The sequence below is a fragment of the Vicugna pacos genome, chromosome 15 (assembly GCF_048564905.1).
Source record: "Vicugna pacos chromosome 15, VicPac4, whole genome shotgun sequence".
In the NCBI taxonomy this organism is placed as follows: domain Eukaryota; kingdom Metazoa; phylum Chordata; class Mammalia; order Artiodactyla; family Camelidae; genus Vicugna; species Vicugna pacos.
In genome coordinates, this window is record NC_133001.1 from 39,019,243 (window position 1) to 39,043,181 (window position 23,939).

At 35.4% G+C, this 23,939-nt stretch overlaps 1 protein-coding gene and 1 pseudogene across 6 annotated transcripts in view; one reads left to right on the forward strand and one right to left on the reverse strand.

Moving 5' to 3' along the window:
- The window catches only part of MEMO1 (mediator of cell motility 1), a 105,385-nt gene that overhangs the window by 5,966 nt on the left and 75,480 nt on the right, over positions 1-23,939 (forward strand). The window lies entirely within an intron of this gene.
- Positions 3,370-4,274, reverse strand: LOC102531320 (tubulin alpha-1A chain-like; annotated as a pseudogene).

Consider the following 23,939-nt stretch of genomic DNA (forward strand, 5'->3'; position numbering starts at 1 on the left):
AAGGAAGTGTGCCATACTTACAGAAAAGTGTACAGCTAGATGAATTTACACAAAATAAGCATATCAATGTAATCAGCATCAGCTCAATAAACATCAGTTCAGGAATTTGCAACTACGATGTTCCTTGTATTCTAACTGTAGAAAAGTTTTGTCTGTTTTTGAACTCTATGTAAGCGGAATTATATAGTGTAACTTGTTTGAGCTTCTTTTGCTCAACATTACATTTATGAGATTAATCCATGTTGTATTGTAGTTTGTTTATTCTGGTATTCTATTCTGTGAATAAAACACAGTTTATGTATTCTACTTTTGATGGACATTTGGGTTGTTTACAGTTTTGCTGCTTTGAACATTTTTGTGTTCTTTTTCCTGATGATGAACATATATATGCATTTTTGTTGGGTTTGTACCTTAAGTGGAATTATTAGGTCATGCTTATGGCTATGGTATGTTCAGTTTTAGCAGATTATGCTAAAGTTTTGCAAAATGGTTTTACAAATTTATACTCCCACCAACAGTGCCTTAGAGAATTCCAGTGTTCCATATCTTTGCCAACACTTGGTATTGTCATTCTTTTTATTTTTAGTTATTCTGGAAGGGTGTATAGTGCTATCACATTGTAGTTTTGATTTGATTTTCCTGATGACTAATGAAGTTGAGCACCTTTTCGTATTAGGGGCCCCAAGTTTTATTAGCCATTTGGACTTATTCTTTTGTGAAGTGTCTGTTAAGTCTTTTGCCCTTTTTCTACTACAGTATTTACTTTTTTATATTGGTTGGTACTTCTTTATATATTATGGATATAGTCTTTATAGTCTTTCTAGATACATGTATTGCAGTTATCTTCTACTCTGTAGCTTTTTCAAGATCTTGGTGTCTTGGTGAATCAGAGTCCTTAATGTTAAAGAAGTCCAGTTTATCAATTGATTAGTGTTCTTCTGTTTCCGTGTATGAAATCTCTACGTAGCTCAGTGCCGTGAAGTTAACTTTCTTGTTTTCTTTGAAAAGCTTTATCTTTTCACTTTCCATATTAAGATCAGTAATTCATCAGGTTGATAACTGTGTCCGTATGAAGTAGTTCTATGTTACATAAATTTTTTTGGAAATAAATGTATACATAGAAAAAGTTGAAGTAAATATAACTGTAGAAAAAGTATACAAAATACTTTGATATTCACAAATTTAACATATTCTATGTAACTATCCTCTAGATCAAGAAATAGGACACTTTCAACATCCTGGAAGGCTGTATTACATTTTACTGTTTTCTGAAATTGGTGTACTTTATATCTTAAGTGTGTATTTAATGTGGGAGGGTTCCCCCCCTGGAAAATGGTTGTTATATTGATGGTACATCTTATAATTACTGTGTCATAGAATTGTGGAAATATATCAAAGTCTAATGATTTCATAAAGCATTTGTAAAGTGTTTTTATGGTATAGTTCTTAATAGCAGTCTTACCTTTTATGTTTTAATTCTGTCATATTTCTAAATGTATTTAATAAAATTATATCAAGGTTCTATAGTTGGAAAACGTTAACTTTTTTTGTCATGTATCTTGAGTTCTAGAGTGTCAAAAATATTATCTTTTGAAGAGAGAAAGACTTTAATTTCTAATTTCAAAATGAACTTTCTTAGGTTACTGAATATGGTTTTTTGTATGATGATTTTTTTTTGTGTGTGTCTCATCCTATTATCTTCAAGAAAAAGAAGCAAAGAACAAATTTAATAGGTAAACTGTTCAGATTATTGCTTGATTAGCCCTTTCTCAGTTTCTTTCTTGTCCTCTAATGTGCAATTTCCAAGTCAAAAATCCTCTCTTTCCCTACCTCCATAGTGTAGTTTATATTATCTACTTTTGGGTTTTTGTCCATTTGAAAGAAGATCAAAGCAACAAATAAAAATGTTGTTGCTTCAGTGTGTTCCACAATTGTGTTACATATGTGTGTATATAATCTCTAATCTTCAAAAGGCTTCTACAAGGTGGGTATTTATGGATGTGGATACAGTGACTCAGAAAGGTTGAGTAACTTGTTTCAAGTATAGTAAGTAAGTGGAAGAGCCAGTCTGACTCCAAAACTAGTTTAATGTTAGGGGCAGGGAGGTATGGTGAGATATGTTGCTCCAAACACTGGACTTTTCTGTTTCATTTGGGTTTTTACCAAATTACAGTATGGACATTTAACTCGCATTAATACATTGTTTTTGGTTTATAAAGCATTTTCTCATACATTTTTGACTTTCACAAGTCTTATGATTAGGTATAGGATAGGTAAGATGGGCAGGTCTTTAATCCACCTCCATCTTGCTATTTTATTGATGAGAAACTAAGACTTGGAGGAGGCTAAAAAGCCTGAGTCATACTACTAGTAAAAGCTAGAGCTAGAATTTGAACTTAGGACTTCTAGCTGGAGCCTACTGTTCTATTTATAGTAATGCCAGAGTAAGTGAGAAGTTGAGCTATTTGGAATCAGTAAGCATCTCTGTAATTGTCAGGTAAATATATTATAAAATAATAAAAGCATAATTAAAACCACTTACAAATATTGAATATTACTTATACTGTATAAATACTGGCAAGGGAATTGATATATTTTAATTAGGATAGTCGTAGGGTTTGAATTGGGCCTCACAAAACTTGACACTTCTGCAGAGGCTTGCTTGCTTTCTTTCTTTCTTTCTTCCTTTCTTCCTTTCTTTCTTTCCTTTCTTTTTTTAAGACAGGGAATACTTTATTCAAATCCATCAGAGAAATGGATAGCTTGGGCCTGTAACAAAGCGTTGTGTTTTAAAGCATAGGTCAGTAATTGTGTATGAGAGTATACACTGCTACATACAAATTAACTGATCAGACCACAACTTTTCAATGTTGAAAACAGAATAAACTTCCCTGTAAAAGCAGCACCTTTGTGACATTTGACTTGAGTATTCCTCTCCTTCTTCCTCTCCCTCTCCTTGAACAGAATCTACACCAACCTCCTCATAATCCTTCTCAAGGGCAGCCATGTCCTTACGGGCCTCAGCAAACTCTCCTTCCTCCATGCCCTCACCCACATAACAGTGAACAAAGGCATGCTTGGCACACATCAGGTCAGACTTGTGGTCCAGGTAAGCCCAGGCCTCAGCAGTGGCTGTGGTGTTCCTCAGCATGCACACAGCTTCCTGTGCTTTGGCCAGGTCTCCACCAGGTACCACCGTGGGAGGCTGGTAATTAATGCCAACTCTGAAGCCAGTGGGGCACCAGTCCACAAACCGGGTGCTGCACTTGGTCTTGATGGTGGCAATGGCAGCATTGACATCTTTGGGGACCACATCACCATGGTACAACAGGCAGCAAGCTATGTATTTACCATGGCGAGGGTCACATTTCACCATCTCGTTGGCTGGCTCAAAGCAAGCATTGGTGATCTCTGCTACAGAAAGCTGTTCCTGATAGGTTTTCTCAGCAGAGATGACAGGGGCATATGTGGCCAGAGGGAAGTGGATGCGAGGATGGGGCACCAGGTTGGTTTGGAATTCTGCCAGATTGACATTCAGGGCTCCATCAAGCCTCAGGGAAGTGGTGATGGAGGATACAACTTGACCTATCAACCTATTCAGGTTTGTGTAGGTTGGGCGCTCAATATCGAGGTTTCTACAGCAGATGTCATAGACAGCCTCGTTGTCTACCATGAAGGCACAATCAGAGTGCCCCAGGGCGGTATGGGTGGTCAGGATAGAGTTGTAGGGCTCAACTACAGCTGTGGAAACCTGGGGGGCTGGGTAAATGGAGAACTCCAGCTTGGACTTCTTGCCATAATCGACAGAGAGACGTTCCATCAGCAGGGAGGTGAACCCAGAACCAGTTCCCTCACCGAAGCTGTGGAAAACCAAGAAGCCCTGAAGACCTGTGCACTGATCAGCCAGTTTCCGAATTTGGTCCGAGACGAGGTCAGTGATCTCCTTGCCAATGGTGTAATGACCGCGGGCATAGTTATTGGCAGCATCTTCTTTGCCTTTGATACGCTGCTCAGGGTGGAAGAGCTGGCGGTAAGTGCCAGTGCGAACTTCATCAATGACTGTGGGTTCCAGGTCTACGAACACTGCTCTGGGCACATGCTTGCCAGTGCCCACTGAAGAAGGTGTTGAAGGAGTCGTCTCCTCCCCCAATGGTCTAGTCACTTGGCATCTGGCCGTCGGGCTGGATGCCGTGTTCCAGGCCATAGAGCTCTCAGCAGGCATTGCCAGTCTGGGCACCAGCCTGGCCAACATGGATGGAGATGCACTCACACATAGTTGCTGTTTTGTGGCTGCCGAGGAGATGGAGGAGAGGAGGAGGAGAGGTTGTTGCTTCTTACAGTGCGACTCTTAAGCGGTTGATGTAAGAGAACCTGAGGCTTTATTTAACATTCACTGATTCAGTATTGAACAAACTCAGTTCTGCATGAAAGGTACTGGTCTAGGGACTAGGTGCATAGCAGGAGATGAAACAGACAAAATATCTGTAGAGTTTTTATATTTTAATTGAGGGAGACAGACAATAAGGTAAGTAAGTGGAACATACTGTATGTTAGAGGAAAGTGTTATGGAGAATTATAAAGAAAATAAAAGGAGAGCTGGCACATAAGGCATGTTAAAAAATTGGAGAAAAGCTTGCAATTTTAGATAGCAAGGAAAGGGTAGACTTCACTGAGATGGCATTTGAGTGAAGACTTGAAGTGGGTAAAAGAACAAGCCTTGTATTCCAGATAATCTTAAGGGCTGGATAATTTTTGGCTGAGGGTACAGCATGTTCAAAGGTCCTGTGGCTAGAGCAGGCCTGGAGGATTTGAGAAATGCAAGGAGGCCATTGCAACTAGAATGATGTGAGCCAGTCTGATTTGAGGTTAAGAGGTAAATTAAAGGCTAGAGCAGAGCACAGAGGTGCTGTCAGATGACATTAGGTCTGGAAGACCACTGTAAAAACTTACTTGAATGAGATAGCTGTTGGAAGGTTTTGAGCAGTTGATGACATGGTCTAATTTAAATTTGCTAGAACCACTTAACTGCCATGTTCAGAGTAGACTACAGCTGGGGAGTGGTGAAGGCATTGGCAAGGGCAGAAACAGGGAGACTAGTTAAGAAGAAAGCAGCAGTCCAAGTGAGAGATGGTATGGTTTGGACTGAGTAATGACAGTGGAGGTGAGTAAGAAGTGGTTGATTACTGGATATATTTTGAAGGTAGAGCCAAAAAGATGTCATGACATGCTTAAAGTGGGGTGTGAGAGAGAGGAGTCACGGATATCTCTTAAGGTTTATCCTTGAGCAATTGCAATAATGGAGTTACTTTTATCCTAGATAGGAAAGACTTAAGACAAACAGGTTTGGAGGGGGAAGGTTAGGAGCTCAATTTTGGTTTGTTAGGTTTGAGATGTTTACTATATAGTTAAGTGGATACGTGAGTGTGGAGTTAGGGGAGAGTCCTAGAGTGGAGATATAAAATTGGAAATTATCGTTATGTATATAATATTTAAAGCCAAGTATCTGGATGAATCACCATAGGAATAAGAGTAGCCAGAAAAAGGGTTTCTGAATGAGCCTGAGAACATTTTCAGCTTGAAGAAGTTGAGGAGGTGAGGGAGATAGTGTAAAGAAGATAAAGTATCTCATGAGGAGGAGAATGAGATGTCCTGGGAGCCAAGTAGAGAAAATGCTTTAAGGCATCTCAACACAATTTATATGGATTTTTCTGGGCGTTTTTTTTCTTGACAGACACATATAATCTGGCTTAAGCCATCTGGTTTTAGCCATCTCTTATGCTGCTGCCAGAGCTTCCTAACAGGTTGCCTAATTTCTATTCTGTTCTTTACACAGCAGCCTAAGAGATCTTTTGAAAATGTAAGTAAGGTAATATTCTTTTCTCAAATCCTCTATCATACTTAAAATCACATTTAAAATCCTTGCCAAGGCTTAGAAGATTTTACATGCTTTGACCTCTGTTTAACTGTCTCATTTCATCTCCTACCACTTGTCCTTTACCTTATGCTGCTGCAGCCATTCTGGCCCTCTTGCTATTGTCCAGATATGTCAAGTTTGTTCTTGCCTTAGGACTTCTGCATGGACTTCATAATATTGACTAACCCTGGCTTGATAGTCAAGGAAAGGATATATTTATTGACTCCCTTATTTTGTTAGTCACTAGTAGGAGGCGAAATAGGCGAAATGTTGAAAATGAATGAGGTAACTTTTCCTAAAGTGTTCTGAGAAACAGTAGTCCCTGGAGATGCCTTTGCAGAAGGGGTTTATGGTCAAATAAGTTTAGGAAGTGTTGCATCTATTTTTCTCCCTCGGGCCCAGACTACTAACAATAGACTTGTTTTATGGCTCATTACATGGTCTGTCTTGGTGAGTGTTCTGTGTTCATTTGAAAATAATCTATGTTTTCTATAGTTGTGGGGTAGAATGCTCTCTAAATGTTAATTAGATTAAGTTGGGTTATTGTAGTTAAATCTTCTACATTTCTGTTGATTTTCCTTTTCTTTCTGTCAGTTCCTGAGAGCATTGTTGAAATTTCCAACCATAATTCTGGATTTGTCTATTTTTTCTTTTAGTTTTGTTGATTTGTTGTTTCAGGTATTTTGAATCTCTGTTATTTGATGTACATGTTTGAGGTTATATTCTTTTGATTACTTGGCTATCATGTACGTCCCTCTTTATATCTGGTAGTATTTCTTGCTCTGAAGTGTTTCTTGTTTTTTTTTTAGTAAAGCCAGTCCAGTTTTCTCATGGTTAATATTTACATGGTATCTATTTTTCCATCTGTGTTGGGGGTCAACAAGACTACCTTCAGGTTTGATGATTTGTTAGAAGCATCACAAAACTCAGAAAAGCTGCTATACTTACAGATGTGATTTATTAAGAAGAAAGAATACAGATTAAAATGAGGAAAAGGTACATACGGTGGCATCCAGGAGAAAGCACGTGTGAGTATCCAGCTGTCCTCTCTGTGGAGTTGCTTGAACAGCCTTTAATTCTCCCATCAGTGATGTGTGACAGCAAGTGTGACTTCACATTTGCCAACCAGGGAAGCTCAGCGAGGCCTTGGTACCCAGGGTTTTAATTGGGGGTCAGTAATGTAGGCATAGAGCACCCTTGTGACTGACTTTAGCTACTCAGTCTCTAGCCCTCCTCTCTCCTGCATAGGTCACGCTGGTGCATTGTGGCCCAGGGTACCAGGAGAACAAAAATAGCAGTTCACCATAAATCACATCATTAGCATAAACTGTCTGGCAAGGCCCCAGGTATACGAAGACACTTAAAAAAAATTGTGGTGAAATATATATAACATAAAATTTACAATTTTACCAATTTCTCAGTGTACACATATCTGACATAAGTACATTCGTATTATTTACACCATCACCAGTATCCATCTCTAGAATGTTTTTATCTTTTCCAACTGAAAGTCTATACCCATTAAGCACTTAACTGCCCATTGACTCCTCCCCGCAGCCCTGGCAATCACTATTCCACTTTCTGTGTCTATGATTTTGCCTATCCTAGGTGCCTCATTTAAGTGGGCTCATAAAATATTTGTCCTTTCATGTCTGGCTTATTTCACTTAGCATGTTTTCACAGTTTATCCATGTTGTAGCATATATCAGAATTTCATCCCTTTTTAAAGCTGAATATTCATGTACCATATTTATTCATTTATCTGTTGATAGACATTTCAGTTGTTTCTACCTTTTGGCTTTTGTGAGTAAAAATGCCATGAATGTTGGTGTACAAGTATCTGCTTTCAGTTCTTTTGAATACCTATCTAGGAGTAGAATTGCTGGGTCATATGGTAATTCTATGTTTAACTTTTTGAGAAACTACCAAACATTTCCACAGCAGTCACACAATTTTAGATTCCTACCAGCAGTGCAGGGGGGTTCTCCTTTTTTCTCATCCTTGATGACACTTGTTGTTTTCCCCTTTTTTAGGTAATAGCCATCCTAACAAGTGTGAATTTGTGTCACTATGGTTATGATTTGTATTCTTTAATGACTGTGTTGAACACCTTTTCATGTCCTTATTGGCCATTTGTATATCATCTTTGGAGAAATGTTTATTCAGGTCCTTTGCTCATTTTTGAATTGTTTGTTTGTTTTTTTGTTATTGGAATTGTAAGAGTTCTTTACGTATCTTCTGGAAAGAAATCTTTTATCAATACATGATTTGCAAGTATTTTCTCCCATCCTGTAGATTGTCTTTTTACTTTCTTGGTAATATTGTTTCATGCACAGATGTTTTTAATTTTGATGAAATTTAATATTATCTGTTTTTTCTTTTGTTACTCATACTTTGGTGGTATATCTGAGAAATGACTGGCAAATGAAGATTTTCCTCTGTATTTTCTTCTGAGAATTTTATAGTTTTCAGCTCTTAACATTTAGAGTTAGGTTTTGACTATGGGACGAAGTAGGAGTTCCACTTCACTATTTTGCATGTGCATTTCCAGTTGTCTCAGCACTGTTTGTTGAAGAGACTGTTCTTTCCTCATTGAATGTTCAAATCACTGGGCCATAGATGTCTGGGTTTGTTTCTGGACTCAGTTCTATTCCATTGGTCTATATGTCTGTCTAGCCTATGTCACTAGCATACTGTCTTGATTTCTGTAGCTTTTATGCCCCATTTTTTAAAGGTAGTTTGGTAGGTGTTGAATTCAGTGAGTATATTGACATTACTTCTAGTGTTTTATAAGTGTTCTGTTGTATTTTGGCTTGCACAGCTTCTGAGTATTCTGAGATTTTAAAATATTTGTTCCTCTAAATAGAGGATATCTTTTTTCCTCTGGTTGCCTTAAGAGTTTAAAAAATTATTACCATTTTCCTGCTATTGTATTATCATGTGCCTTTGAATAATTTTCTTTGAATTTAATCCTCTTTGAGATTTGTCAAGTTTCTTGGATCTGTGGGTTGTAGTTTGTAGCAAATTTGGAAAAACAGTCATTGTTATCATCTCATATTTTTCTTTTTCACTTCCTTTGTTTTGTAGACTCCAAATAAAAGTATGTTAAATAGCTTAATACTGTCCCACTGTTCACTGAGAATTATTTTTTCCTTTTTCCTTTTTTTGGCTTCCTTTTGGATAATTTCTTTTGCTTTGTCTTCAAGTTCACTGATTTTTTTTTCTTGTGCAATAACTAATTTTGCTTTTAGTCATCAGTGACATCTTTTAAGTATGAAAGAGTTAAATTAACTGCTGATCATGGTTTCACCTGAATGTTTTCTTGTTAATTACTTTATTCATTACTGTTTTGTTTTATTTTTATTTTTTCAGATGATTAGCTTATTTATAGGTTTTAAAGAAGTTACTGTCTTGTAGCCTAGAAATCAGATTGACCAATGCTTATTTTTCTGGCGTAAGTATTTAGTTGCTAGCAATGCTATTTTGTCTCAGAGCTGGAAAAAAGAGTAAAACTTTTTGTTTTTCTGAGATCAGAGCTACCTAGAAATTGAAAATACATTTGTATTATGGTTTAATATTGGTTTAGGATTATTTTCTTTTAAATTAAATTATAAATTTGAATACATTTGTGTGTTCTAAAAATTAAAGATACTCATTGAGAAGTCTCATTCCTATGCCATTCTGTGTATTTTATATTTCCCTTCCCTTGTAGGTAGTTGTCTTTATCAGTTTCTTGAGTGCCCAGTGTTTCTTTATGCATATAAAAGCACATCTGAATATGTCATCATTTCCTCCTTTTCAGCGAATGGAAGCTGTAATGTAATAAGTGCCACTCTCATATTTTGTTGTATACTTTGCCTTTTCGTACTTAAATTTAATAATTGAAGATCTTTCCATATTATAACAGAGTCATTGTGCTACCTATCCTACCTCCTTTTTTGGTCAGTTCTTATTCTGGTTCTTCAAAGGAAGATAGTTATGATGCATTTGGTAAGGTTATCCAGAGGTGAATAGCTAAATAAAGTATCATTAGATCTCCAACAGTTGTTTTCAAACTTTAAAGTCCCAGAATCCCTTTACATTTTTCAAAATTATTGATAACCTCAAAGAACTTTTTTATGTGGATTGTGTCTGTTAATACCTATCAAAGTAGAAACTAAAACAGAAACTTTAGAAATACTTACTTTTAATTTATTTAAAAATAACAGTAACAAACCCATTCCATGTTAACATAAGTAGCATTTTTAATGAAAATAACTTTATCTTCCAAAATAAGGGAAACATGAGAGATTGGCATTTATTACATTTTTGCAAATATATTTAATGTCTAGCTTAATAGAAAACAGCTGGGTTCTCATATTTGTTACTGCAGACCTTCTGTTGTGATCTGTTATTTTACCTGAAGCATATGAAGAAATTCTGGCCTTATACAGGTATGTGGTTAGAAAAGGGCAGAGTGTTTTAATAGACTTTTTAGGTAATTGTGGATATTCTTCTTTGATGCTATACTAAAACTTGAGTGGCATTTTCTTATTTTTTAAACTTTTACTGACATATAGTTGATACAGAATAAGTTAAACATGTATTAAATATATGAAGCCTTCAACAAAATCAAGAAGGGCAGTTTTGGAAAGATTTAATTGCAATGTGGAATTTGAAATTGTAGCAATTAAGTTTTCATGCTCTGTTTTCATTAAGATCAGTTGGTCTATCCTCCACTTTGAGGATCTTTTCATCCAAGCAGGATTTTTTAACACCATGCATTAATCATTTGGAAGATATTTGTTCCTTGAGTTATGCAGATCTTCCAAATATTTACACATCTCATTATTCATTGTCAAAGAATCAAACAGAATATTAGCATTTGTTAATATCACCATTCTTATCAGAAAAGTCTTTTTGACTTAGGAAGCTTGTAAGTCCACAGTGGTAGAAACGAGTTTGCAAAATTCTGATTTCCTCAAAGCTTGAATTTTATAGTTAGCAGTAGAAATTGACAGTTGTTTTCCTTGATGTTACAGGTTCACCGTTGATTTTCAAGGAAGTATCTGCTAAATACCCAAGATTAAGTAACCATCACTTGTCAGTTGTTCTTTCAAGAAAAATGGTGTTTTATAAAAAAAAGTGGCTAGTTCAGCTTGCGCTGCTGAGGGCATAAGGGCCCAGAGACAACCGTTACACTTCCCATTTTGGCACACAGAATATTAACAAGTGTACTCAAGCTTGAGATTTTATAATGTGTGTAATATTTATAGCTACAGCTACATCAAAGATATACTTGAATGAAAGTTTTTTTTCTTTTTAAATGGAGTGTGATGGGTTGTGGTGGCAAAGAGTATAATGACTACTAGTCTAGTTTGGTGCTGCTGTTGCTAAGACATCAGCAGTTTTATCTGCCATTATTTTTGAGCCGTCAAGGCAATGCCAGTACAGTGAAAGAAGCAAATAATGTTTTTAGTATTTTGAGAATGGTTTTGAACTGGTGGACCATCTTGAAAGGGTCTTGGGGATCCCCAGGAATCTGCAGATACTACTTTGAAAACCACTGGTTTGTAGAAATTCTTACTTCTTCCTTGGCAATTATAATTGACCCTTCCTCCCCACTTCAAGAACTCTTCATTGTAGTGGTTATCAATCTTAATGTCTCTCTTTACACACACACACCCACTCAGACCCTCATTCCCCCAGCATACCCTGTGTCATATTATATACTCCTTCCATTAATTACAATGGCTGGAGGAAATTGGGGAGGTGTAATTTGTAAATCATAAGTGATTTTGATAAACTTCCTCCCTTACCTCTGTTTCTCGAAGTGTGGTGAGGGACTATCAGAAACCTTTTGAATTAGAATTGCTAATAAGTGGGACTCAGATGTCTGCATTTTTATCACACTCCAAAAGTGGTTTTAATACACAGCATAGAGAACTACTGTTTTGAGTCTTTAGGAAAAAACTGAGTTACTCAGTTATAAAATGATATCACCATAATTAGTTTTGTATTTACTGCTCAGAGTGGAAGGTGACATCACCACCGTCATCTTCGTATTCCCAGCACCCAGAGAAATACCTGGCACAGAGCAGGAGCTCACTAAATGCTTTATGAGTGATTGACTGAATGACTAATCTGACTAGATTATTTTGTTATTTGTCTGACACCGGCTTGCCAAATATGTGATGACAAAGTTAGCCTTAAATTGTGTATTTCATTATATTTTGTAGTGTGCTTACTTTACAAGTACATTTTAGATCTTAAAAATATTTAAATCAGACAATATGGCTGTGCTGCTTACTGATTACTGCTTCAATGGTTTCCTCTTGTATTTAAGCTTCTGATTTTAGATAGCCTGCTTAATATGGCTTATGCCTGTCCATCCTGCCTCATCTTTTGTCATTCTCTCCCTTGTTCACTATATTTTAGAATTCATGAAACTGATCATTTTTCCTCGTGGTTCGTTTAATATGTTAAGCTCCTTACCTTAGGGCCATTGTACTTGCTGTTCTTTCTTCCTAGAAATATCTCCCCCAGCTTTTTTCTTGTCTGTTTCTTACTCAGATCTCAATTCTGTTGTCACATGCTTGCGGTACCTTTCTTGTCTTTGTTTTTGCTCCCTCTTCCTGTACTGCACGTAAAGTGGCAATGAAACAGTCTCTTTCTTTCTTTCATAGCATTTATCACAATCTGAAGTTACTTATTTCCTATCTGCCTGCCTCCTCTAGAATATATGCTCCATGAGAATGTAGACCTGCCTGTCTTGTGTATTGTTGTCTCCCCAGTGCCAAAAACAGTCTTGGCATGTAATAGGCGTTTTGTAAGATTATTAAATAAACAAGTGAATGAATGAGTGAGAAGAATATATGGAAGAAAATTATTTGATTACACAACAAATATCTTTAACTTACTGAATGAAAGTAATGGTTATATTAATAAGTAAGGACACTACATTAATAACATATATATAAGGTTTATTAAGTTTTTACTAGTTTATTAAGTTAAATATCACAAATTATGGTTTCTGGTTTATAAAACTGCCTGTAGAGTAGACATTTTTCTTTATAAATGAATGTGTGATTCTAAATAGTTGTTAGAACTTATATAAGAGGGAGTAACAATAATTTCTCCTGGAAAATAAGTATATAAATAAGATAAAGCCTTTGCTATTTATAACCATCCAAGAAGTCATTTGCGATTAAGTATTTTAGGTAAGTTACCACTTTCAGCATTGTAGCTTTTATTTTAGGAATTTGAAAATGATGACATATCTTCTATTTTCAAAAATATGTGACATATTTCTCTTTTTCCCCAGCTTTATTGAGATAGAATTGACATATAACATCATGTAAGTTTAAGGCATACATCATGATGGTTTGATACCCTTATATATTGTGAAGGATTAGTTAATGCCTCCATCATCTCACATAATTACTGTTTCCTTTTTGTGGTGAGAACATTTAAGATCTACTCTCTCAGCAGTTTTCAAGTATATAATACACTATTGTTAACTATAGTTGTACATTAGATCCTCAGAACTTATTTATCTTGTAACTGGAAGTTTGTATCCTTTCACTGACCTCTCTCAAATTACCCCCCCCATTAGTCTACTCTGTTTTCTTTTTTAATTGAGATATATAGTCAGTTTACAATGTTGTGTCTAGTCTACTCTGTTACTATGAATTCAATTCTTTAGATTTCACATATAAGTGAGATCATACAGTATCTATTTATATCTCTCCATCTCTATTAAGCTAGAGTTCACACTCATTTCTCCAACTCTAATTCATCATTTTTATACTTTTCCTCTTGCTTATCTGTAACTTCCCTCTTCAATAGTGAGAAACCTGTCTCCCACTCAGCATCCACCATCCATTTACTCATTTGTTCAACCCCAGTATATATGTAAAGCAGGCTTAGAATTGTTAGCCCATACCTCTGTGTGAAACACATTTACCGACTATAGTTCCTTTTAGTCTTAAAATTTCTAATCAAAATATCATTTTCCAAAGTTGGGTGATTTTGGAAAGTTTCTAAATTTTTACACCTGCCATTCTCCTTACCTGCTTGGGTGAGGTGGTATCATTAATTTGTAATATAGTTAGATTTATTTGTCATCATTTCTGTTTTCATCCTGGGATATCCTGACATAACTGGTACATTTGTTTGTTTGTTAAACAAAGTTTAACTTATAATCAAGTTCATTCATTATGATTTTAGTTCTGTGGGTTTGACGAATGCCTAAAATCTGTTTTTTTTTTTTTTAAAAAAAGTGTTTTTCTGTGTGTCATTTCTTGTTGATGTCATTATGCCAAATTTGTAGCAGTCTCTTTTCCCTGTCTGAGTTGTTGCTTCTCATCTATTGGGTGTTTGGTATTAACATATGTTTATTAGAATTGAGTGAAGTTAAGTCTTGAATTCTAGGGAACTTTCCTAGGAGTAAAGTACATGAATTTCATATGTAGGTTTTGATACCGGTTTTGTCAATGTAGATACTTCTTCCTTTGGTTACTGTTTGCGGTTTAGTTGGTAAAAATATTTGAAGTTTGAGTACAAGATTCATAATCACTGTGCTTTGGAACACTAGACCAAGTGTGTCAAGGAAGAACATCTAGCTGATGATTACTCTTAGCATCTGGATTATTTCATTTTCATAGGACAAGTGGGGTGCTGTGTTATTTAGGATATAAGCCAGAGAAATGGTTTTCAATTACCTTAAATAATCAAAGTTTATTATGGGAAAATAAGGGACACAGAAATCTCAACTGCTACACGGCAAGGTGTAAGTAAGACAGAGAGTGGCTGAGGGAATGAGTAGTCATTTAGGGAACCAGGGAGCTCTGGGTTATCTTGTTGCAGTCTTAGCAGCAGGTGTCCTTGGCTCAGTCCCTATTGCAGAGGTCCTCAACCGGAGGCTATATATAAGAATCGTCTGTGGGACCCTATGCCAGAAATGTTGAGCTAGTTACACTCTTCTAGGTATGGGGATTCTGGCCTTATTATTATTTTTTAAAGCTCTACAGGTGATTCTAATGAATACTTTTGCTCTAGTGTTTTGCTAGATTCAAGGTCTGCTTCTTCTGAATTAATGCTATTGACTAATTTAAACTGTGAGAATACTAGGTTGCATGCATCTTTTCAAGTTAGAGTTTTCATCTTTTCCGGCGATATGCCCAGGAGTGGGATTGCTGGATGGTATGGTAGCTCTATTTTTAGTTTTTTAAACAACTTCCATACTGTTCTCTATAGTGGCGGCACCAGTTTACATTCCCACCAACAGTGTAGGAGAGTTCTCTTTTCTTCACATTATCTCCATTTTTATTTGTACACTTTTTGGTGATGGTCATTCTGAGTGGTGTAAGGTGATACCTCATTGTGATTTTGATCTGTATTTCTCTAATAATCAGTGATGTTGAGCGTCTTTTCATGTACCTGTTGGCCATCTGTATATCTTTGGAGAAATGTCTATTTAGGTCTTCTGCCCATCTCTTGATTGAGTTTTTGCTTTTGATACTGAATTGTATATTTTAGAAATTAATCTCTTTTTGGTTGCATTGTTTGCAAATAATTTCTCCCTGTGTGTAGGTTGTCTTGTTGACTTGTTTATGGCTTCCTTTGCTGTGCAAAAGCTTTTAAGTTTAATTAGATCCCATTTATTTATTTTTGCTTTTATTTCTTTTGTCCTGGGAGACTGCTCTAAGAATATATTGCTATGATTTATGTCCAAGAATGTTTTGCCTGTGTTCTCTTCTAGTTTTATGGTGTCAACTCTAACTTGAAAAATTACATGCATCCCAATGTTTATAGCAGCACTATTTGCAATAGCCAAGACATGGAAACAACCAAAATGCCCATCAACAGATGAGACGATTGGTTTAAGAAGGTGGTGTGTGGTACACAATGGAGTATTACTCAGCCATAAAAAGAACGAAATATTGCCATTTGCAACAACATGGATGGCCTTAGAGAATATCTAAGTGAAGTAAGTCAAAGACAAATTCATATGATATCACTTACATGTGGAATCTAAAAAGTAATACAGTTGAATCTATATACAAAATAGAAACAGACTCACAGACAGAGAGAGCACACTTACTGTTACCAAAGGGGAAAGCAGGGGGTTGGGGAGGGAGTATGAGATTAACAGATACGAACTACTATACATTAAATAGATAAGCACCAAGGATTATTGTAAAACACAGGGAACAGTATTCAAAATCTTGTAATAACCTATAATGGAAAATAATCTGAAAAAATATATAACTGAATCACTTTGCTATATACCTGAAACTAACACAATATAGTAAATAAACTGTATACTTCAATTAACAATAAACTGAAGAGTAGAAGGCAGGGAGCTGTCTATTCAATTATCTAGTTTCCATCTCTGCTTTGGATAGAATTCTTTGACTCCTAAGGCTACTGTATCAGCTATTGGCCAGCCCATAAATGAGTTCTTCTTGGGTTCAGACCCCCATTCCTATTCTAGTCAGCTGTGACCAGATTGAAAGGGTTATTTGGCATTATGTCTTATATTACCATACTTGATAATACTTGTCTCTGCATTTGACTGTGGTGAGGAGGTAGTACAGAAGTGGGCAGTGGAGAAATACCTATGGGTAAGGATTAGAAGAGGCTTTTCTGTGAGTTAAAAACTAAGTGGAAATCCCAAATGCTGTGAAGTTTGGGAGAGAGATTTCCAGTTAGAGGGAATATATGGCTGAAATATAGTGAAGACCGTTGGAGGAGGCTAGGACTACATCATACAATCTTATGGGGCTGGTAAAATAGTTTGGGTTTTATTCTAATTGTATTGGGAATCCATGTGAAATGGCAGAGAGAACTCAAAAAATCTGATTGGGTATTAAAATGTTCATAATAAAATAAACATTGAATGAAGAGCAGTGATTTAAAGATAAAAAAGTCCTTAAAATATTTCAAAATTACATTGCTAGTGTTGAATTTGGTAATTTTTTCAAATCTCAGTTCAATTTTCAATTCTTTCAAAATTTCAAGTGTTCTTTTTAAACAATTGAATTAAGATATTTTATGTTATGGAATTGGATAGTCTGCTTATCAGTTTGTCTGTCATCTGGCATAGTAATAAATGGTTGGTCTCTACATAGAAGTTAATCTGGATGTATTTATGAAATACATGGTAGCATTTCACTAAGAATTTTGGGGAATAAAAAATAAGTGCAAATAAACTCTCACCAAAGTTCGGATGAGCCAATATCTAACAGGGCTTCTGGATTCAGCTTAATGATTATAGCCAGCATTTATGAAGCCTTTACTATATGTCAGGCATTTGCTCTTGGATTTCTCTTTTAATACAACAACCACATGAAAAAGCTGAGGCTTAGGTTGTTTGAGGTCACGAAGTTTCTGCTTGTGTTTCCACCAGTTGGCTCCACAGTTGGAGCTTTTAACCACTGTTCCATCCATATTGCTTCCCGTACAAAGTTTTAAATAAATGAATATCCTAAATTATTAAACATATATGTTCATTTGAAAATAAAATGTTAGGAAATAATTTAGCTTTTAAAACAAATTTATTTCATGGAGTTTGACAGTGTAAGACCAATAAAGGCAAAATAATCATTAAAAAATTGTAAAAAATGTGAAGTTATAGTTGTTAGCCATGTGTGTTGCATAAATTATACAGTGCACGTTTCAGTATGTAGCTCTTGTAATTAAAACACATCTTCAAGCATAAGAACTTTCAGTAGCTCCCCATTTTCTGTCTGTATGGAAAGTAAGGGAACTCCTTAATGTAGGAGTCAAGGGGTCACTTATTCTACTCCCCTTCTCTACTATGCAGTTGTTTGTTTCATGCAGCTGGAATTGTCATTTCTACTTCTATGTTTTTGTTCATAGCTTCCTTCTGTTTGGAAATGCCCTGCCATCTTCTTCTCTGGTTCTACGTTAAGACTTAAGTCTATTTTTCTTCCCAGCATTTTTCCTTCTTCAGAACTCTGAAATCCCTCCTTAGGCATTGTGTTTATCTCACCTTGTTTTGTTTAGCTGTTTCCCCAACTATAGATAAGGCTCTTGATGAAAATGGCTGTCACTGATACCTTTTTCAGTGTCTTATATACACAAGGAGCTCAATAATTACTTGTTAGTGAAAAAAGGATAAAAAGCTATATAACAGTATCAGTAATGTTTTTTAATAAACATTTTCATTTTGTTCATCTTGTCTCATAAATCTTAAGTTTATAATCTGATAATTTATATTCTTGTAGAAACTTTTGGTATTTAATTTCACCATGAAATGAAAGGTTGGAACTCTGAAAGGAGAAAGTGTATTTTGTATTGATCTGTATAAATAGCAAGAATATGATCATAGTAATTTATATTGTGAATATTTAGAAATTGCTATTCCCTTGACATTTGATATATTTAATTATTCATACTTCAAATCAGGTTTCTTGAATACCTTATATTGGTTTTAAAAATTTATTCTTTATAGATTTGACTTATACTTCCTTTCTAAGTTTGGAATGTACATGGGGAAAGCTTTTAACTTCAGCTTGTTTGTACTGTTTATTAGTGTTTTTCTACCTTGATCTCTTATTTAAAAATTTTAAACTGTCTGTGAAAATTTGCTTCCTCAGTTGCCACTTTATCGTTCCCCTATTTAGTGTTAAGTTGAGGAGCATTGATTTTAGGAGAATTATTTATTAAAAGTAATTGAAATTATACTAAGAGTCTAGATGGAAGTTAAACTTGCCTTGTTCTTAATTATGGGCTAAAGAGAATTTGGTTTGCATGTGCAATCCAACTTTCTGGATGTGTTTTTTTTTTTTGTCTCTTCATATTTTTAATATATTTATGTATACTTTTAGTAGTTTTTAGAAATGTGACTATTGATGCTAGGTCATGATAATGTATATTGGCATTTTCAGCATTTAAAGTTTCTTGCCGCATTTTAACTACCGTTTAGAGTCCAGACTTCTTTCTCAGCTCATTGTTGCATGAGCTTCCATTCCTTTCCTTTGTCTCTCTAGACAGTTTGTTCCTAGGCAAAGACACTTTGTTTTTTAGTACTTGGCCCACATAGGGGGTGGGAAAGAAATGTAACTAGGACGCTAGTGCCTTTTTCTAGATAATCACTAAAGAATGTGTAAGCTAAGTGTTCTTCATATTTGGGTGGCATCGCCTACATGTCTAGGTGGTAGGGCATGGGTTTTGGTAATTAACTTTTCCCCTAACTGGGCCCAGTGAGCCCCTGTTGTATATGCATTGCCTGCTGACTCCTCTGTCTGTCACACAGATCTGGAGATGAGAATTTTCCTCAAACCCCAGCTTTGTCTAGCTGGAGGAGCTTTGTCCCAGGAGAATGCATAATTTAGGTGTCATACTTGCCAAGTATGCTGGTGTTTATTTTTTTACATTAGTTTTACTTTCCTACTGCAGACTGTTCAATTGGGAGAGAAACCTAACTTTTTGTGGGTTCCTGTTCTGGATTAACAAAAATCAGTGTATTCTTAGAACTTTTATCATACAACAGTACTCATGACCACTGTTTTATTTTTCTGTGTGCCATATAGTTATAAACAGAAGATTAAGTTGATTTAGATTTTAGTTTCTGTCCATAGATATTTTATAAGTTTATTGGTGTTTTGTAGTTTGAAATGCTGGATTTCTAGAGATGTTGAAGCCATGAGAAAACAAACGTGTATGCCTGTGCATATATTTTAATTTTTACTTAGAAAGCAGTTTGAGTTGTTAGAAAAGTACATTAACACTTTGCAAGTATCCATTACATAAATTGTCTTGAATACATACATGTAATTTTTTTAGATATGTGTAATGTTTTGAATTTGGAAGCAGAAAGTATGGTTTTCCAACCATTATTATGTTAATTGACATAAATTTTCACATATTTAAATTGTTAGCTGGAAATGATGTGATACACTGACCTTGTGTCTTTGTTGGGTATCAGGCAGAAATCTAATGAATAAATAAAGTGCCCTTAGTATACAGAGTAAGATGTTATATTTTGTGGATGTCCATGATAGTAAGCAGGTATAAAAGATTGGAGGTAGAGGGAGAGAGAATAATCAGCACTTTCTAATTTATTGATTTTTCATTTTTATTATCCTATGAATTTCCATAAACTGAAGATTTGTCTAGATTGTCTTTGTTTTATTGAGGCAAAATTCAGATAATATAAAATTAGCCATTTTAAACTGTATATTTCATTGGCATTTAATACATTCACAGTGTGGTGCAACCACCACCTATATCAAGTCCCAAAACATCCTCATAATCCCCAAAGAAAACCCTATACCTATTTAGCAATTACTCCCCATTTCCACCTATTGTTAGCCACTGTTGGCCATGAATCTGCCTTCTGTCTCTGTGGATTTATCCCTTTAGGATATTTCATATAAATAGAACCATACAATATGTGACCTTTTGTCTGGCTTCTTTCACTTAGGATGATATTTTCAAGGTTAATCCGGTTTGTAACATTTATCAGTACTATTCTTTTTTATGGCAAAATAGTGTTCTATTGTATGTATATAGCACATTTTGTTGTCTTTTCATATGTTGGTAGATATTTGAGTTGTTTCCATTTTTTGGCATTTGTGAATGGTGCTGCTATGAATATTTGTCCACTTGTACACAAGTATTTGTTTGAATACCTGTTTTCAGTTCTTTTGGGTATTTACCTAGGAGTGGAATTGCTAGATCATATGGTAGATCTATGTTTAATTTCTTTAGAAAATGCCAAAGTGTTTTCCAAAGTGGCTGCACCATTTTACAGCCCCAGTAACAATACATGAAGATTCTAGTTTCTCCACATCTTCTTTGATCACTTGTTACCTTCTTCTTCTTTGTTTTAGTCCTCTTAATGAGTGTGAATTGGTATCTTATTGTGGTTTGATTTGCATTTGCTAATTGCTAATGGTGTCAGTTGAACATTTTTTCATGTGCTCGTTGGCCATTTGTATGTATCTTTGGAGAAATGCTTATGGAGATTTTTTGCACATTTTTAAATTGCATTTGCCTTTTTGTTGACTTGTAAGTATTCTTTATATATTCTCACTATTAATTCTTTATCAGATGTATGATTTGCAAGTATTTTCTCCCATTTTGTAGGTTGTCTTTTCACTTTCTTGACAATATCTTTTCATGTACCAAAGTTTTAAATTTTGATAAAGTACAGTTTTATCTATTTTTTCTTTTGTTGCTCATACTTTTGGTGTTAAGGTATCATTGGCAAATCTGAGGTTATGATTCGCCTCTGTATTTTCTTCTGAAAGTTTTATAGTTTTCAGCTTTTACCTTTAGGTTATTGATCTGTTTTGAGTTAATTTTCGACTGTGGGATGAGGTAAGGGTCCAGCTGCATCATTTTGCATGTACATTTCCAGTTGTCATAGCACTGTTTGTTGAAGATGCTGTTCTCTCATTGAAGTGGCATAGATATTTGAATCTATATCTGTGCTGTCAGTTCTTTTTTTTTTTTAATTAGATTTAAAAAATTGAAGTATAGTTGATTTACAGTGTTTCAGGTATACAACAAAGTGTTATACATATATATATTCTTCTTCAGATTCTTTTCTGTTATAGGTTATTACAAGATATTGAATATAGTTCTCTGTGCTATACAGTAGGTCCTTGTTGTTTATCTATTTTTATATATAGTAGGGTGTATATGTTAGTCTCATACTCCTTATTTATCCCTCTCCCTTCTCCCCCCCTTTCCCCTTTGGTAACCATAAATTTATTTTGTAATGTCTGTGAGTCTTTTTGGTTTGTAAGTAAGTTCATTTTTATCATTTTTTAAAGATTCCACATATAAGTGATATCATATGATAGTTTTCTTTCTCTGTCTGATTTACTTCACTTAATATGATAATCTTTAGGTCCATGCATGTTGTTGCAAATAATATTTCATTCTTTTTTATGGCTGAGTAATATTCCATTGTGTGTGTGTGTGTGTGTGTGTGTGTGTACACACCACATATACATATATATATATACATCACATCTTCTTTATTCTTTCATTCATTGATGAACATTTCAGTTGCTTCTATATCTTGGCTATTGTAAATAGTGCTGCTGTGAACATTTTCTGTATATATGCCTGGGAGTGAGATTGCTGGATCATATGGTAACTCTATTTTTAGTTTTTTAAGGAACCTTCATATTGTTCTCCATAGTGACTGCACCAATTTATATTCCCACTAACTGTGCAGGAGGGTTCCCTTTTCTTCACATCCTCTTCTAGCATTTGTTATTTGTAGGCTTTTTAATGATGACCATTCTGACTGATGTGAGGTGATATCTCATTGTAGTTTTGATTTGCATTTGTCTAATGTAGCAATGTTGAGTATCTTTTCATGTGCTTGTTGGCTAACTCTGCGTCTTCTTTGGATAAATGTCTGTTTAGGTCTTCTGCCTATTTTTTGACTGGGTTGTTTGTATTTTTTTTTTTTAATATTGACATGTATGGTCTATTTGTATATTTTGAAGGTTAATCCCTTGTTGGTTGCATTGTTTGCAAATAATTTCTCCCTGTCTGTGGGTTGTCTTTTTGTTTATGGTTTCCTTTGCTAGGCAAAAGCATGTAAGTTTGATTGGGTCCCATTTGTTTATTTTTGCTTTTCCTTTTCTCTAGGAGATGAATCAAAAAAAAAATATTGCTGCATGGACTGTCAATTCTGTTCAGTTGGTCTGCATGTCTGTCGTAAAACCAGTACCACACTGTTTTGATCACAGTAGCTTTGTAGTTAAGTTTTGATATTAGAAAATATGAATCCTCCACCTTTGTTCTTTTTCAAGGTTTTTTTTGCCGTTCAGGGCCCTCTGAACCTCCATATGAATTTGAGGATCAGCTTTTCCATTTATACAAAAAATAGTGGTTGAGATTTTAATAGAGATTACATTGAATCTGTAGATCACTTTGAGAGTATTGCCATTTTAACAATATTAAATCTTTCAATGCATGTACACAGAATATCTCTTCACTTATTTAGATCTTTGTTATTTCAGCAATGTTTATACTTTTTAGTGTATACGTCTTTCACATCCTTGGTTAAAATTATTGCTCAGTATTTGTTTTGATTCTGTCATAAATGAAATTGTTTTCTTAATTTCCTTTTTGGATTGTTCATTGCTAGTGAGTAGAAATACAACTGCTTTTTGTTTTTTGATCTTGTATCAAAAAACCTTATTAGCTCAGTTGGTTTTAATGCGGATTCTTAAGGATTTTTAAAAATCTCACTTTCCCCTTTTTATAATCCAACATAAAACAACTATTAAGTTCTTATCCAGGAGATATGGGTAGCCCTGAAAAGTGCCTTTGGTTTGGACTTGACTTCTTCAAGTTCCTTAAACTGATGTAGGCCACTACTTTCCCTTAGCTTATGGTGGCTCTCTGACTTTCTGAGAGCAGCATGGCCTGGCTCTTTGGCAGGACACTGCCCTGAGTGACGGTAACTTTGCCCAGGAGCTTGGTCAGTTCCTGGTCATTGAGGATAGCCATCAGCAGGTGATGCAGGATGATGCATATCTCCTTGTTGTGGGGCCTTGTTGCCTGCCAGCTCCAGGATCTTGGCCATCAGGTACTCCAGCATTGCTGCTGGGGGCACCTGCCTGCCACTTCAGCCCACTCTGCATACCCTTGTGGAGAAGGAATGGTATATGGCCCATGGGTAACTGGAATCCGGCCCAAGGAGAGTGGATTTTGGCCTGGGCCTGAGCTTTGCTGCCATGTTTGCCTCATTCAGACATTATGACCTCAACTACTACATTGCAAATAGCTATCCTAGGATTTTTTTTAATATATAAGATCATGTCATCTGTGGATAGTGATAGTTTTATGTCTTCCTTTTCCATTTGGATGCCCTTTCTTCCTTCCTTCTTCTCTTTCTTTCTTTCTTTCTCTCTTTCTCTCTCTCTTTCTCTCTTTCCCAGTTTCTCTGGTTAGAACTTACAGTACAATATTGACTGGAAGTGGCAGAAGTCGGCATTCTTGTCATGTTCCTAATTTTAGGGGGAGATGCTTTCAGTTTTTTTAC